Source organism: Salvia splendens, unplaced genomic scaffold, assembly GCF_004379255.2.
Source record: "Salvia splendens isolate huo1 unplaced genomic scaffold, SspV2 ctg470, whole genome shotgun sequence".
In the NCBI taxonomy this organism is placed as follows: Eukaryota; Viridiplantae; Streptophyta; class Magnoliopsida; order Lamiales; family Lamiaceae; genus Salvia; species Salvia splendens.
Window position 1 is genome coordinate 1 of NW_024599124.1, and position 13835 is coordinate 13835.

The 13835-nt window shown below is 38.6% G+C and overlaps 1 long non-coding RNA gene across 2 annotated transcripts; it reads right to left on the minus strand.

The window, feature by feature from the left end:
- Window positions 1-3842: 3842 nt before the first annotated feature.
- On the minus strand, window positions 3843-13579 carry LOC121790307. 2 transcript variants are annotated; one of them, XR_006048252.1, is made up of 3 exons: window positions 11963-13579; window positions 5275-5345; window positions 3843-4066 (listed from the first exon to the last, which is right to left on the minus strand). It is a non-coding gene; the product is annotated as an uncharacterized LOC121790307 (long non-coding RNA). The 2 variants fall into 2 exon arrangements; XR_006048253.1 differs by lacking the exons at window positions 3843-4066; window positions 5275-5345 and adding an exon at window positions 10535-10758.
- Between the last annotated feature and the right edge of the window lie 256 nt (window positions 13580-13835).

A 13835-nucleotide genomic window follows, 5' to 3' on the forward strand; every position in this document is an offset into this window, starting at 1 on the left:
ATCTCCCAAAAACATACAACTCGTGAATCTGCGCAGTTTACTTGCAAAAATCATAATAAAATCATACGACATCCAATGAAGCTGAAATTTGAAGCTGAAATTTACACACCACACCGAAGACACATCCAAGTTTATACGGTTAAAATTTCGTTCTACCAAAAGAAGATCGTTTGCTCAGTCAAAACGGGGTCGGAACCCACTGTCAGTTACTATCAAAACATGCTCGACAACAACACATGATCACAAAACCTATTCAGCATCTAAACCTTCCCAAAAACGTCCTACATGCATGTTTTTTCGAATTTAACAAGGGTTAGGTTTGGGTTACCTTTCCCGGATAGTTCAAACGTAATTCGAGCGGTTACTTCTTCCTCCGACTCCGATTCACAACGAGCGAGCGTAACACCTTGAAGAATTCGAGATGATGATGAGGGGGAATGTGAATGGGAAAGGTAAACCGAGAGGAGGAGGCGGAGAGAGAGCTTACCGGTGAGAGAACACTTCGAGAGAGAGATGAGAGATTGAGAGAGACCGAAGAGAGAAAAAGATTGGAAAAAGGGGAATGAATCGGTTAAGAGGGAGTGGGGGAGGTTGAGAAATTAGTGGGGAGAGAGGGAGGGTTTCGAAAAAAGAGAGAGGGAGAGGGAGAGAAAAACCGAGAGAGAGGGGTTTAATTTATTAATTAAGATATTAATTTGCTTTTCAAAAGACCATAAAACTAAATATTCACACCCATAAGTAATATAAAACAAATAAAACATACCACACCATATCTTAAACAAGATATACACAAAAAGCAAACACCCCTAAATAAAAAAAAACGGACATTACATCCTCCCACCTTAAAAAAAATTTCGTCCCGAAATTTCGTCCAAGATCATTCAAACAGCTCCGGAAACTTCTCTCTCATCTTATCTTCTAATTCCCATGTTGCTTCTTCGACTCCATGATTCCCCACCGTACTTTCACCGAAGCAATTGACTTATTCCTCAATTCTTGCACTCTTCGGTCCAAAATGGCCTCGGGCTTCTCCTCATAACTTAGATCGGGATTTAGGACCATCATCTCTTCTTGGTGAACTATGTGTGTGGGGTCAAACACGTACTTCCTCAATTGTGACACATGGAAGACGTTGTGCACATTCCCAAAGCCTGGTGGTAAGGCCAATCTGTATGCCACCACGCCGACTCTATCCAAAATCTCGTATGGCCGATAAATCGAGGTCTCAACTTTCCTTTCACTCCAAAACGGGTTATTCCCTTAGAAGGAAACTTTCAGAAAGACCTTTTCCCCGACCTCGAACTGTAAATCGGTCCTTCGAACATCCGCATAAGATTTTTGTCGATCCTGTGCCTCCTTGATCCTCCCACGGATTTGTCGGACAATCTCTATCATCTCTTCTACAGAGTCTGGTCCGAGAATTCTTCTCTCACCCACTTCATCCCAATAAAGTGGCGACCTACACTTCTTCCCATACAATGCCTCATATGGAGCCATCTTGATAGTCGCCTGGTAACTATTATTGTACGCGAACTCTACCAATGGCAGCACTTCTTCCCAACCCCAGCCTCGATCAAGCACCACGGCTCGTAGCATGTCCTCCAAGGCTTGTATCGTTCTCTCCGACTGCCCGTCGGTTTGTTGGTGGAACGCTGTACTGAAACTCAACTTAGTCCCCAACTCGCGCTGCAGGCTTGTCCAAAATCTAGAAGTGAATTTAGCATCACGATCACATGTGATTGTCGCTGGAACTCCATGCAAGCGTATAATTCCCGTACATATACCTTAGCCAACTGATCGGATCCATAAGTGGCACGAACCGGCACAAAATGGGCAGATTTGTGAGGCGATCTATAATCACCCAAATCACCGTGTTCCCTCGCTGGGATTTTGGCAGTCCTACCACAAAGTCCATTGCAATATGTTCCCACTTCCATTCCGGAATCTCGAGGGGTTGCAATTTCCCATAGGGCCGTTGTTGTAGCGCCTTACTTGTTGACATGCCAGGCATCTCTCCACAAATGCCGCAATATGCTTTTTCATACCGTTCCACCAAAACTGTCTTTTCAAGTCTTGATACATTTTGGTGCTCCCTGGATGAGCAGCGTATGGGGTTTCATGTGCTTCTCTCATGATTTCCATCCTCAGGCCTTCATCCTTAGGCACACACAACCTTCCCTTGTATGTGAGACCATTATCCGCTGCCTCACGGAAACTTCCGGGTTCACCCGTCCTCACTTCTGAGCGAATCTTTTCTAGTAACGTATCTCGCCGTTGAGCTTCTACAATTCTGGCTCTAAGTCGGGTTCCATTACCAACGTGGCTACTATTCCTTCCACAGTCTCGGGTATTCTCACTACTTCCAACCGCATCTTACGGAACTCTTGGATTAAACTCTCCTCGATAGTAAGAAAGGTGGCCAGCTGAGATTGAGACTTCCTACTAAGAGCATCGGCCACTACGTTTGCTTTTCCCGGATGGTAATTTATACCACAATCGTAGTTTACCAACTCGAGCCACCTACGTTGGCGCATGTTCAACTCCTTTTGCTCAAAGAAGTACTTTAGACTCTTATGGTCCGTGTATATCTCACAACGGACTCCATAGAGATGGTGTCTCCAGATCTTCAAAGCATGTACCACGGCTGCCAGTTCCAAGTCATGCGTCGGATAATTCAGCTCATGGGGCTTCAATTGTCTCGATGCATATGCAATCACTTTCCCTTTCTGCATAAGCACACATCCAGTCCCACCTTCGACGCATCCGTATACACCGCATAGTCAGTCTCTGGCTCTGGCACGGCTAGGATTGGTGCGGTGGTCAATTTCTCCTTCAACAACTGAAAGCTCGCCTCACATTCTGGTGTCCAAATCATCTTGACTCCCTTTTTCAGTTGTTGCGTCATTGGCCTTGCTATCTTCGAGAATCCCTCGATGAATCTTCGATAATAGCCCGCCAGTCCTAAAAAGCTTCGGATTCGTTTTGTGTAGAAGGTGACTTCCACTCCTGCACCGCTTCCACCTTGGCCGGGTCCACACGAATTCCATCTGAGGTTACTACATGTCCCAGAAAATTCACTTCCTTGAGCCAAAACTCGCATTTACTGAACTTGGCATATAGTTTCTCGTCCTTAGAGTTGCTAGGACGGTTCTCAAGTGCTCTTTGTGCTCCTCCTCGTTCTTTGAGTAAACAAGCACATCATCGATGAAAACTAGGACAAACCGATCCAGAAATGGATGGAACACGCGGTTCATAAGGTCCATGAACACTGCCGGGGGCGTTCAGTCAGTCCAAAAGGCATCACGACGAACTCATAATGACCATATCTTGTTCGAAAAGCCGTCTTGGGTACATCTTCTCGCCGAACCCTCAGCTGATGGTACCCAGACCTCAAGTCCATCTTAGAGAAGACTCCTGCCCCTCGAAGTTGGTCAAACAAGTCGTCTATCCTTGGTAGTGGATACTTGTTCTTCAGCGTCAGTTTGTTTAGCTCTCGATAGTCGATGCACATCCTCATCGTTCCATCCTTCTTCTTTACAAACAAAACTGGTGCTCCCCATGGCGACACGCTAGGTCTAATGAATCCCAATTCCAATAGCTCTTGTAGTTGCACCTTAAGCTCCTCCAACTCTTTTGGTGCCATTCTATAAGGTGCTTTGGATATTGGTGCCGATCCGGGCTCCAGATCGATCGTGAATTGTAACACCCCTTACCCGATTAATTTAATAATCGAATAAATGATGTCACATTTTGGTACAAAACTCGAAGTCGCATAAATCATTTACACTTTTCTTGTTTCTTCCATAGATTAATAAATTCATTTACATGGCAAACGGAGAATCTGCAATATAACGTCTATATATATATGACACAACCTGGATAACTATTTGTAAAAAAAAGTACTTGTTCCACAAAAGTATATGAAAAATTAAAACGATCTAATTACATTACACTTCTTATACATGCCACAACTATTATGTCAGAATAATTATTTAAAAGCAAAAGAGTTGACTAGTGACTCGACTTGAGCAGCTGTGAAGCAAAGGAGCTTATATGGTCACCTAATCTGCAGGGGGAACGAAAGGAGTGAGCTTCAACAAGCCCAGTAGTATACTCAATATTAGAGCCAAATTTCCGGAGTTAAGTAAACGTTATGCAACCTATTCATTTACACTATTATTAATCATGAAAACACTCTAGAACCAGCACCGTCATATCCATGCACATAGGTTTAATATCAGAAATGAACATTAAAATCTTACGTTTATGTCTTCGATCTCCTGATCAAATGGAGTTTACCAGAAAGGTTTATAACCACCTCAACTCACAAATCATATATGATAATACCAAATAAATTACATAACACCAATTATCGAGTGAAACACAGAATATATAACAATATTATCTAGTCACCAACATTTTCACATATTCAAACACATATAGCCCCTTTAAGTGCTTAGTGACAAACTAGGGTACGCGGACCAGATCAGAATCAGAATCAGAATCAGATACAGACGCGGATTTTGTCCTCGAGAGGACTCCCACAAACCACCCAATTAGGATGCAGACAGATAATCAGACCATCCATTTCGGATGCAGATAGATAATCCCGGGAACAGACCACCCATAGGGTGCAAATCAGAAAATCAGACCACCCATGAGGGTGCAGACAGATAATCAGACCACCCATTAGGGTGCAGATCAGACAGATCAGATAGGGCCCGTCAGATAACAGACGATCCTCGCTTCGGTTATCCAGAAGACGAGTGATCACAGATAATGCAGCGCTGCTGTCCTATGGCATGCCAATTGTACCCACAGAATACACTCAAGCACGGGGCGTAAGTATAGTCACACATATATATACTTTATTTCAGACAATTCTCAACAGAACACAACACATTAGACATCATCAAAGATAGGTCACACATCATCACAAGTAATCATATTTGTTTACATCTCATCAACATATATCAGACACCACATTTACCTTTGCACATTTCCATATTTGCCTCCAACTTTACAAACATAATCATATCTATTTCCAATAATCTTTAATATATCAGATCAACAACTTCTGTTTACACCATATCATATTAAATAAACAGATAAATTCCAATTCTATCAATATCATCACATATCCAATATTCACATATTTCACGTCATAAGCAAAATTTATAGATCACATAATATATTACCGATTAACACACAATATTCTATATGCAATCACGTAAACTTAATTCAAGAATTAAGACCTAATGTAGAATATACTACCTCGAAATCCAAAACGCCCTTGACACACGAATCACTTTATTCATGCTCCTTCTTCTTGCCCTTGTTATTTCCTGGGATAGGATTACCCTTCAATATATATTTCACTTTCGTATATAAAGTATCAAATTCATACTGTTAACCATTATTTTCTAACTTAATTTCATAATTCTTGTCTTTTATTAATGCATATATTCTACAAGACATTAGATTAGTCGAAAACAACTATTTCTCCATCAAGATTTCACATTAGGAATCATATCTTCATACACTTGTCCAAAATAAGGTTAAAGCATAAGCATTTCAAATTTTATCATATCCCAATATTTTACAAAAAATGCACCGACTATGAAAAAAATCATTCAGACCGACTCGGAAGTCGAAACTCAACAAAATCAGAGGCAAAAAAAAATAAGTTCATACATGTGTAATTTGTAGGGATGAATTATGAGCTGGAAATTCCTAGCCATTTAGAGTTTATAATCGTTTTTCCCCTAACCAGCTTGAACAGGGCAGATTGTATTGGAAAAATCACTATAAATCTATTTGAACTCGGATGAAGCTGAATTTCGGTGACAGGGCAGAAGACAAGCAAAACTATGTTCAGCTAAAATTTGGTAATAAAATGAGGTCGTTTACTTGGTTAACTGAAGTTAAATAAACTCTGTCAAAACATGTCACAAAAGCTGTATCCTCTGTTTCTTTCACCACAACAATTATTCTACTTGAATACTTCAAACATGAATCATATTCTCCTCTTAGTTTCTTTTAACCACATATACTTAGCTTATCAAGAATATTATACATGCTTAATATCTCAAACCTACATCTTGAGACCAATTATAGCTAAAGCATTAGAAACTTGAGTTCTAAGACCAATTTAAATAAGATACTATAAAGATTCACCATATTTCACCAGCTTTGACTTAAGCTTACAGTTAATATTCCTGAACATGTATATCTCACTTATCGTGAACATCTTTAACCAAAAGTATACCAACATCATCAAGTTTCACACTTAGCTATAGGCTGTCACAAACTTCATCATGCCAAGAATACTCATTTCCCTTCATTTGGTGTAATGTAAATCATACTTATGAGATAAATTCTAAAATCAATCAGAGTAGCATAACAAATTTCACAAACTAAAAAGAATAATCCTAAGCTTTCCCTACATTCACACACTAGCAAGTATAAAGAGCAAGCATCGAGAAATGGTACTAGTGCTTAGCTAATGAGTGAGTGATTTCCGGATCAGTAGACCCCAAGTATGAGAACCATAGGAGCAAGAACTAATATAGTAAAACAAATAACAAGCCCTTTCCAGTGACTAAACTGCACCCAAACATCGAATCAAATAACCAATCGAGAACTCAGATTTACGGAATAATTAAAAGGGGAAAAGGGTGACTTAGCTCCAGGAGAAGGGGTCGACCGACGCCGCAAGGCTGGCGGTCAGCGGCGTCACTCGCAAGGTCCGACAGCGAAGCGCGGCGGCAACCGGAGCCTTCCCGTGCAGCGTCGGGAACGGCCAGCCGCGAAAGGAAAGGCGATGCCTTTTGTCTTCCCGAACCGACGGCTCCGCAGCGTGGAGAACCTGACGGGGAGCTCGACGGGGGGAGAGAGAACTCGAAGAGAGAGAGAGAGCTCGACGAGGGAGAGAGAGCCCGACGGGGAAGAGAACTCGTCGTAGATGGAGGGAGACGCTCCGGCGTGAATTCGTCTGAGAAATTGAGGGAAAAGGTTGCTGCCTTCTTCTTCCATTTTTTTTTTGGGGGGATTTATCATTGAGAGAGAAATCAATATATGGGATTGTGTATCTCTAGCAAGTCCCGTAAGTTCTAGAAAGGAAGCATAGGTATAAAAATCTTAATTCCATTTCCAAAAGCTTTTTCTTTTCTTTATTTCCTTTCTTTTCAAATTATTTAAACTTCTAAAATCCTACACCTCACAACTTAAATGTTGTATTAAAAAATTAATATATATATTTCTAACAAATTTTAACTAATTTCCGAGTTACAGAATTTTGGGTCATTACAACTCTTCCCTCCAAAAAAAATTTCGTCCTCGAAATTTCATCTAAATCAATATGTCGGGTTAGGCACTTCTATGTAACTAATCAAGTCCAAGATAATCTTCAGTATTCACATTTTCTATGTCCTACATTATAACCGAATCTGAGGTTGTAGTGTCTAAAGTAATTAGTTGCCGGAGGTTCTAATATAATCATAACCATATTGGATTACTGAATTACCCACCTTCAAGGCAGCATTCTATGTGTCATGAATAAGTGTTGCGATTCTGGCATAAGAATCACACCATGAAATCTAAAAACTAGATATCATTGCACAACTGTCCAAACAACTCAGTTGCTATGTAGATCTAAAGATTTTAAACAAGGCCAAGATGACTATGGAACAAAATAGACTGCAGCGGGACATGAAAACGTCAGTAATACCAGTTTTAAGAAAATGTACGAAGCTGCTCATATTTAGTTCCCAGAATAATTCTCCTTTTTCAGTAATCCAGTTATACAACCATATTAGATATGAAGCCTTAATCATTCTATATCATTGATTAAAAGAAATGGAAGTGGGTTAAAAGATAAAGCAAAAGCAGATAAAAGGCAAAATGTGGAAAATTAAGAAAGGCCAATATGGTAATAAGACAACTAATACAACAAGAAACTATGCTATACCAGTTTCCTGAAAGAATGTTATGCTAGCAGTAGCAAAATCTATCATGTCCCATTAATTATTTGCATGTTATTGAACTGAGGTAAACACAAACAACAAATATTTAAACATCTAGAGTTGTGTTGTTCAAAATTTATACGCATAGTCGCCTCTCGAGACACTTCTGTCTCAATCATCATAATCTCTTTTTTTTTCTAAATTTTATACAATATCATTTTGAAGTCTTAGCTTATCAGATTAATTAGTCATTTTTCTGCTTACAATATACTCATATATTAACAGTCACAATCAGGCCAAAGACTGCCTATCTATCACCCCATCTCCATATTTGTTATTTTAGTGTTCTGAATAGTCAAGAATCTGATCTCACTTGAATCAGGAAGCACCCAACAAGGGAGAGATTATGAATTTATGAGCACATTGGACGATACTCCACTGAAGTAGGAGGTGTAATTAGCTATATCCACAGATACACAAAAAAAAGATTTTATGTGAAACTGAATGAAGCCTAATGTAGAAAAAAATTGCATTCCACTGTTATGGGAAGTTACCAGAGTTGTTCAAATGTCCAGTTTGACAGCCAAAGATTGCAACATAAAAGGAAGATTGCAGTCTTATACCCAGTCAAATCGAAATATAATATTTCTAACAAACAATATCATGTGAGTTTTAAATTCTGAACTAATCTAGCACGAAGTTACAGAATCACACATTAATAGATAATTGTGAAGTTATTTTGATAGCACAGATAAAAATTAGTTAACGAAATTCAAAACCGTCAGAGATACAATGAAGACTTTCAAGCAAAGACATATAAGTGTTGATAAACATGGGACGAAGACTTTCAAAATGGTAAATCCAGGAAGAACAGACTAATTTATCGTTGATTTGATAGAAGCTCTAGCAGATGAAATAATACAGAGTCAAATGTGAGGACCTTAGACAATATGGTTCAAACGTAGGTATGAAGAAATCCATCAAAGAATGACTTTCTGGTGCAGATCTACGAGAAATATTAGCTGACAAGACATAAGGATACGGTTCAGAGGTAATTATTCAGGCAAGGATTCAGAGGTTTTGCAATTCAGATGTTCAACGAATATGATATCATGAAAGAAAATTCGGATCAAGACGTAGAGATACCAAATGGAAAGGTCGATCCACGAATTCCTTGGAAATGAATAAATCAACGGGAAACAACAATGATGAGAAAATAGATGATCCCTTAATACATGGTAGCAGAGTGACTGACCAATAGATTTCATCAGATAACTGCAAAGCAGTTTGGAAAGATTAACCAAAGGTAAGAATGAAATGGCTTCAAAGTTAAAATTCAATAATTTCTTGTCAAAGAAGGATGTTACTGAGATTCGAGTTATGTGGAGTGGCCAGTTCCACATAACTACTTTCTCAGTCACATGGGAACCTACATCCCATACTTTTTGTTTTCAATTCAGACACTTGGAGGACAAAAATGAATGATTAGTGACTTGAAGGACAAAAGAAAATGGCACGACAACTAACATAAATATTTTTACAGGACAAGGACGAGCTGATATATTCTCTTGGATACAGAACAATCAATCACGTGATCAACCAATTATTTTGAGTGTTATCAAATTTAAAACAACTCAGTTATGGATTCAATTGAAATAGATCAAAAGATTATCGAATGTTGGCATCAAAACGAAAGGAATCCATGGGTTATCGAGTGAGCAACCAGACTATAATAGCTGAGGCATACGAACAAGAAATTTTAGAATATACATTAACTTATATGAAAAATAAAATCTGTTCCAACTACAAACTTCAAAGAGGAGGGTTAGCAGAAGACAACCACATTGGAGGGTCTGACACACCAATTGTGGGATCATAGTAATAATTCAAGAATGTAATAATTCAATGATAGCATGGTCAAAACAAAAAGAAGTTATCACTGGACTTTCACTAAGCTAACGAATTGAAAGGAAATTTAGAATCAAGGACGTCTCATCAATCAGGTTAACAATACGGTAGTCGTGAATCCCACAAATCAAACTATATGGAACAAATTTTTCGTCAAAGGACATTATGGATCAAAGAGTTCTATGGATTGTGGAATGGTCAAAATCTGACAATTTAATAAGGTGACAAGTGGATAACCTCACACTCCAGAGAATATACATACAGACGATCCAAAAATTTTCAAATGAGGAAGAATAATTTAGCCGACAAAATGCCAACAAGAGGATGACCAACAACAATTCTCAAAGAAAAGATCACGAAGGACAGTTCTCATTTGTCATATTCAGACCACTAGACCATAATAGCTGCATCAAGTCACTAGCAAAGACTCATATCAAAATCATATGTGGCATGTTCTAGACACATCAAAACTCGTCTCAAGCTCAGGACCGCCTAAACCTAGGCTCTGGTACCAAACTTGTAACACCCCTTACCCGTTTATTTTAATAATCAAATAAATGATATCACATTTTGGTACAAAACTCGAAGTCGCATAAATCATTTACACTTTTCTTGTTTCTTCCATAGATTAATAAATTCATTTACATGGCAAACGGAGAATCTGCAATATAACGTCTATATATATATGACACAACCTGGATAACTATTTGTAAAAAAAAGTACTTGTTCCACAAAAGTATATGAAAAATTAAAACGATCTAATTACATTACACTTCTTATACATGCCACAACTATTATGTCAGAATAATTATTTAAAAGCAAAAGAGTTGACTAGTGACTCGACTTGAGCAGCTGTGAAGCAAAGGAGCTTATATGGTCACCTAATCTGCAGGGGGAACGAAAGGAGTGAGCTTCAACAAGCCCAGTAGTATACTCAATATTAGAGCCAAATTTCCGGAGTTAAGTAAACGTTATGCAACCTATTCATTTACACTATTATTAATCATGAAAACACTCTAGAACCAGCACCGTCATATCCATGCACATAGGTTTAATATCAGAAATGAACATTAAAATCTTACGTTTATGTCTTCGATCTCCTGATCAAATGGAGTTTACCAGAAAGGTTTATAACCACCTCAACTCACAAATCATATATGATAATACCAAATAAATTACATAACACCAATTATCGAGTGAAACACAGAATATATAACAATATTATCTAGTCACCAACATTTTCACATATTCAAACACATATAGCCCCTTCAAGTGCTTAGTGACATACTAGGGTACGCGGACCAGATCAGAAACAGAATCAGATGCAGACGCGGATTTTGTCCTCGAGAGGACTCCCCACAAACCACCCAATTAGGATGCAGACAGATAATCAGACCATCCATTTCGGATGCAGATAGATAATCCCGGGAACAGACCACCCATAGGGTGCAAATCAGAAAATCAGACCACCCATGAGGGTGCAGACAGATAATCAGACCACCCATTAGGGTGCAGATCAGACAGATCAGATAGGGGCCCGTCAGATAACAGACGATCCTCGCTTCGGTTATCCAGAAGACGAGTGATCACAGATAATGCAGCGCTGCTGTCCTATGGCATGCCAATTGTACCCACAGAATACACTCAAGCACGGGGCGTAAGTATAGTCACACATATATATACTTTATTTCAGACAATTCTCAACAGAACACAACACATTAGACATCATCAAAGATAGGTCACACATCATCACAAGTAATCATATTTGTTTACATCTCATCAACATATATCAGACACCACATTTACCTTTGCACATTTCCATATTTGCCTCCAACTTTACAAACATAATCATATCTATTTCCAATAATCTTTAATATATCAGATCAACAACTTCTGTTTACACCATATCATATTAAATAAACAGATAAATTCCAATTCTATCAATATCATCACATATCCAATATTCACATATTTCACGTCATAAGCAAAATTTATAGATCACATAATATATTACCGATTAACACACAATATTCTATATGCAATCACGTAAACTTAATTCAAGAATTAAGACCTAATGTAGAATATACTACCTCGAAATCCAAAACGCCCTTGACACACGAATCACTTTATTCATGCTCCTTCTTCTTGCCCTTGTTATTTCCTGGGATAGGATTACCCTTCAATATATATTTCACTTTCGTATATAAAGTATCAAATTCATACTGTTAACCATTATTTTCTAACTTAATTTCATAATTCTTGTCTTTTATTAATGCATATATTCTACAAGACATTAGATTAGTCGAAAACAACTATTTCTCCATCAAGATTTCACATTAGGAATCATATCTTCATACACTTGTCCAAAATAAGGTTAAAGCATAAGCATTTCAAATTTTATCATATCCCAATATTTTACAAAAAATGCACCGACTATGAAAAAAATCATTCAGACCGACTCGGAAGTCGAAACTCAACAAAATCAGAGGCAAAAAAAAATAAGTTCATACATGTGTAATTTGTAGGGATGAATTATGAGCTGGAAATTCCTAGCCATTTAGAGTTTATAATCGTTTTTCCCCTAACCAGCTTGAACAGGGCAGATTGTATTGGAAAAATCACTATAAATCTATTTGAACTCGGATGAAGCTGAATTTCGGTGACAGGGCAGAAGACAAGCAAAACTATGTTCAGCTAAAATTTGGTAATAAAATGAGGTCGTTTACTTGGTTAACTGAAGTTAAATAAACTCTGTCAAAACATGTCACAAAAGCTGTATCCTCTGTTTCTTTCACCACAACAATTATTCTACTTGAATACTTCAAACATGAATCATATTCTCCTCTTAGTTTCTTTTAACCACATATACTTAGCTTATCAAGAATATTATACATGCTTAATATCTCAAACCTACATCTTGAGACCAATTATAGCTAAAGCATTAGAAACTTGAGTTCTAAGACCAATTTAAATAAGATACTATAAAGATTCACCATATTTCACCAGCTTTGACTTAAGCTTACAGTTAATATTCCTGAACATGTATATCTCACTTATCGTGAACATCTTTAACCAAAAGTATACCAACATCATCAAGTTTCACACTTAGCTATAGGCTGTCACAAACTTCATCATGCCAAGAATACTCATTTCCCTTCATTTGGTGTAATGTAAATCATACTTATGAGATAAATTCTAAAATCAATCAGAGTAGCATAACAAATTTCACAAACTAAAAAGAATAATCCTAAGCTTTCCCTACATTCACACACTAGCAAGTATAAAGAGCAAGCATCGAGAAATGGTACTAGTGCTTAGCTAATGAGTGAGTGATTTCCGGATCAGTAGACCCCAAGTATGAGAACCATAGGAGCAAGAACTAATATAGTAAAACAAATAACAAGCCCTTTCCAGTGACTAAACTGCACCCAAACATCGAATCAAATAACCAATCGAGAACTCAGATTTACGGAATAATTAAAAGGGGAAAAGGGTGACTTAGCTCCAGGAGAAGGGGTCGACCGACGCCGCAAGGCTGGCGGTCAGCGGCGTCACTCGCAAGGTCCGACAGCGAAGCGCGGCGGCAACCGGAGCCTTCCCGTGCAGCGTCGGGAACGGCCAGCCGCGAAAGGAAAGGCGATGCCTTTTGTCTTCCCGAACCGACGGCTCCGCAGCGTGGAGAACCTGACGGGGAGCTCGACGGGGGAGAGAGAACTCGAAGAGAGAGAGAGAGCTCGACGAGGGAGAGAGAGCCCGACGGGGAAGAGAACTCGTCGTAGATGGAGGGAGACGCTCCGGCGTGAATTCGTCTGAGAAATTGAGGGAAAAGGTTGCTGCCTTCTTCTTCCATTTTTTTTTTGGGGGATTTATCATTGAGAGAGAAATCAATATATGGGATTGTGTATCTCTAGCAAGTCCCGTAAGTTCTAGAAAGGAAGCATAGGTATAAAAATCTTAATTCCA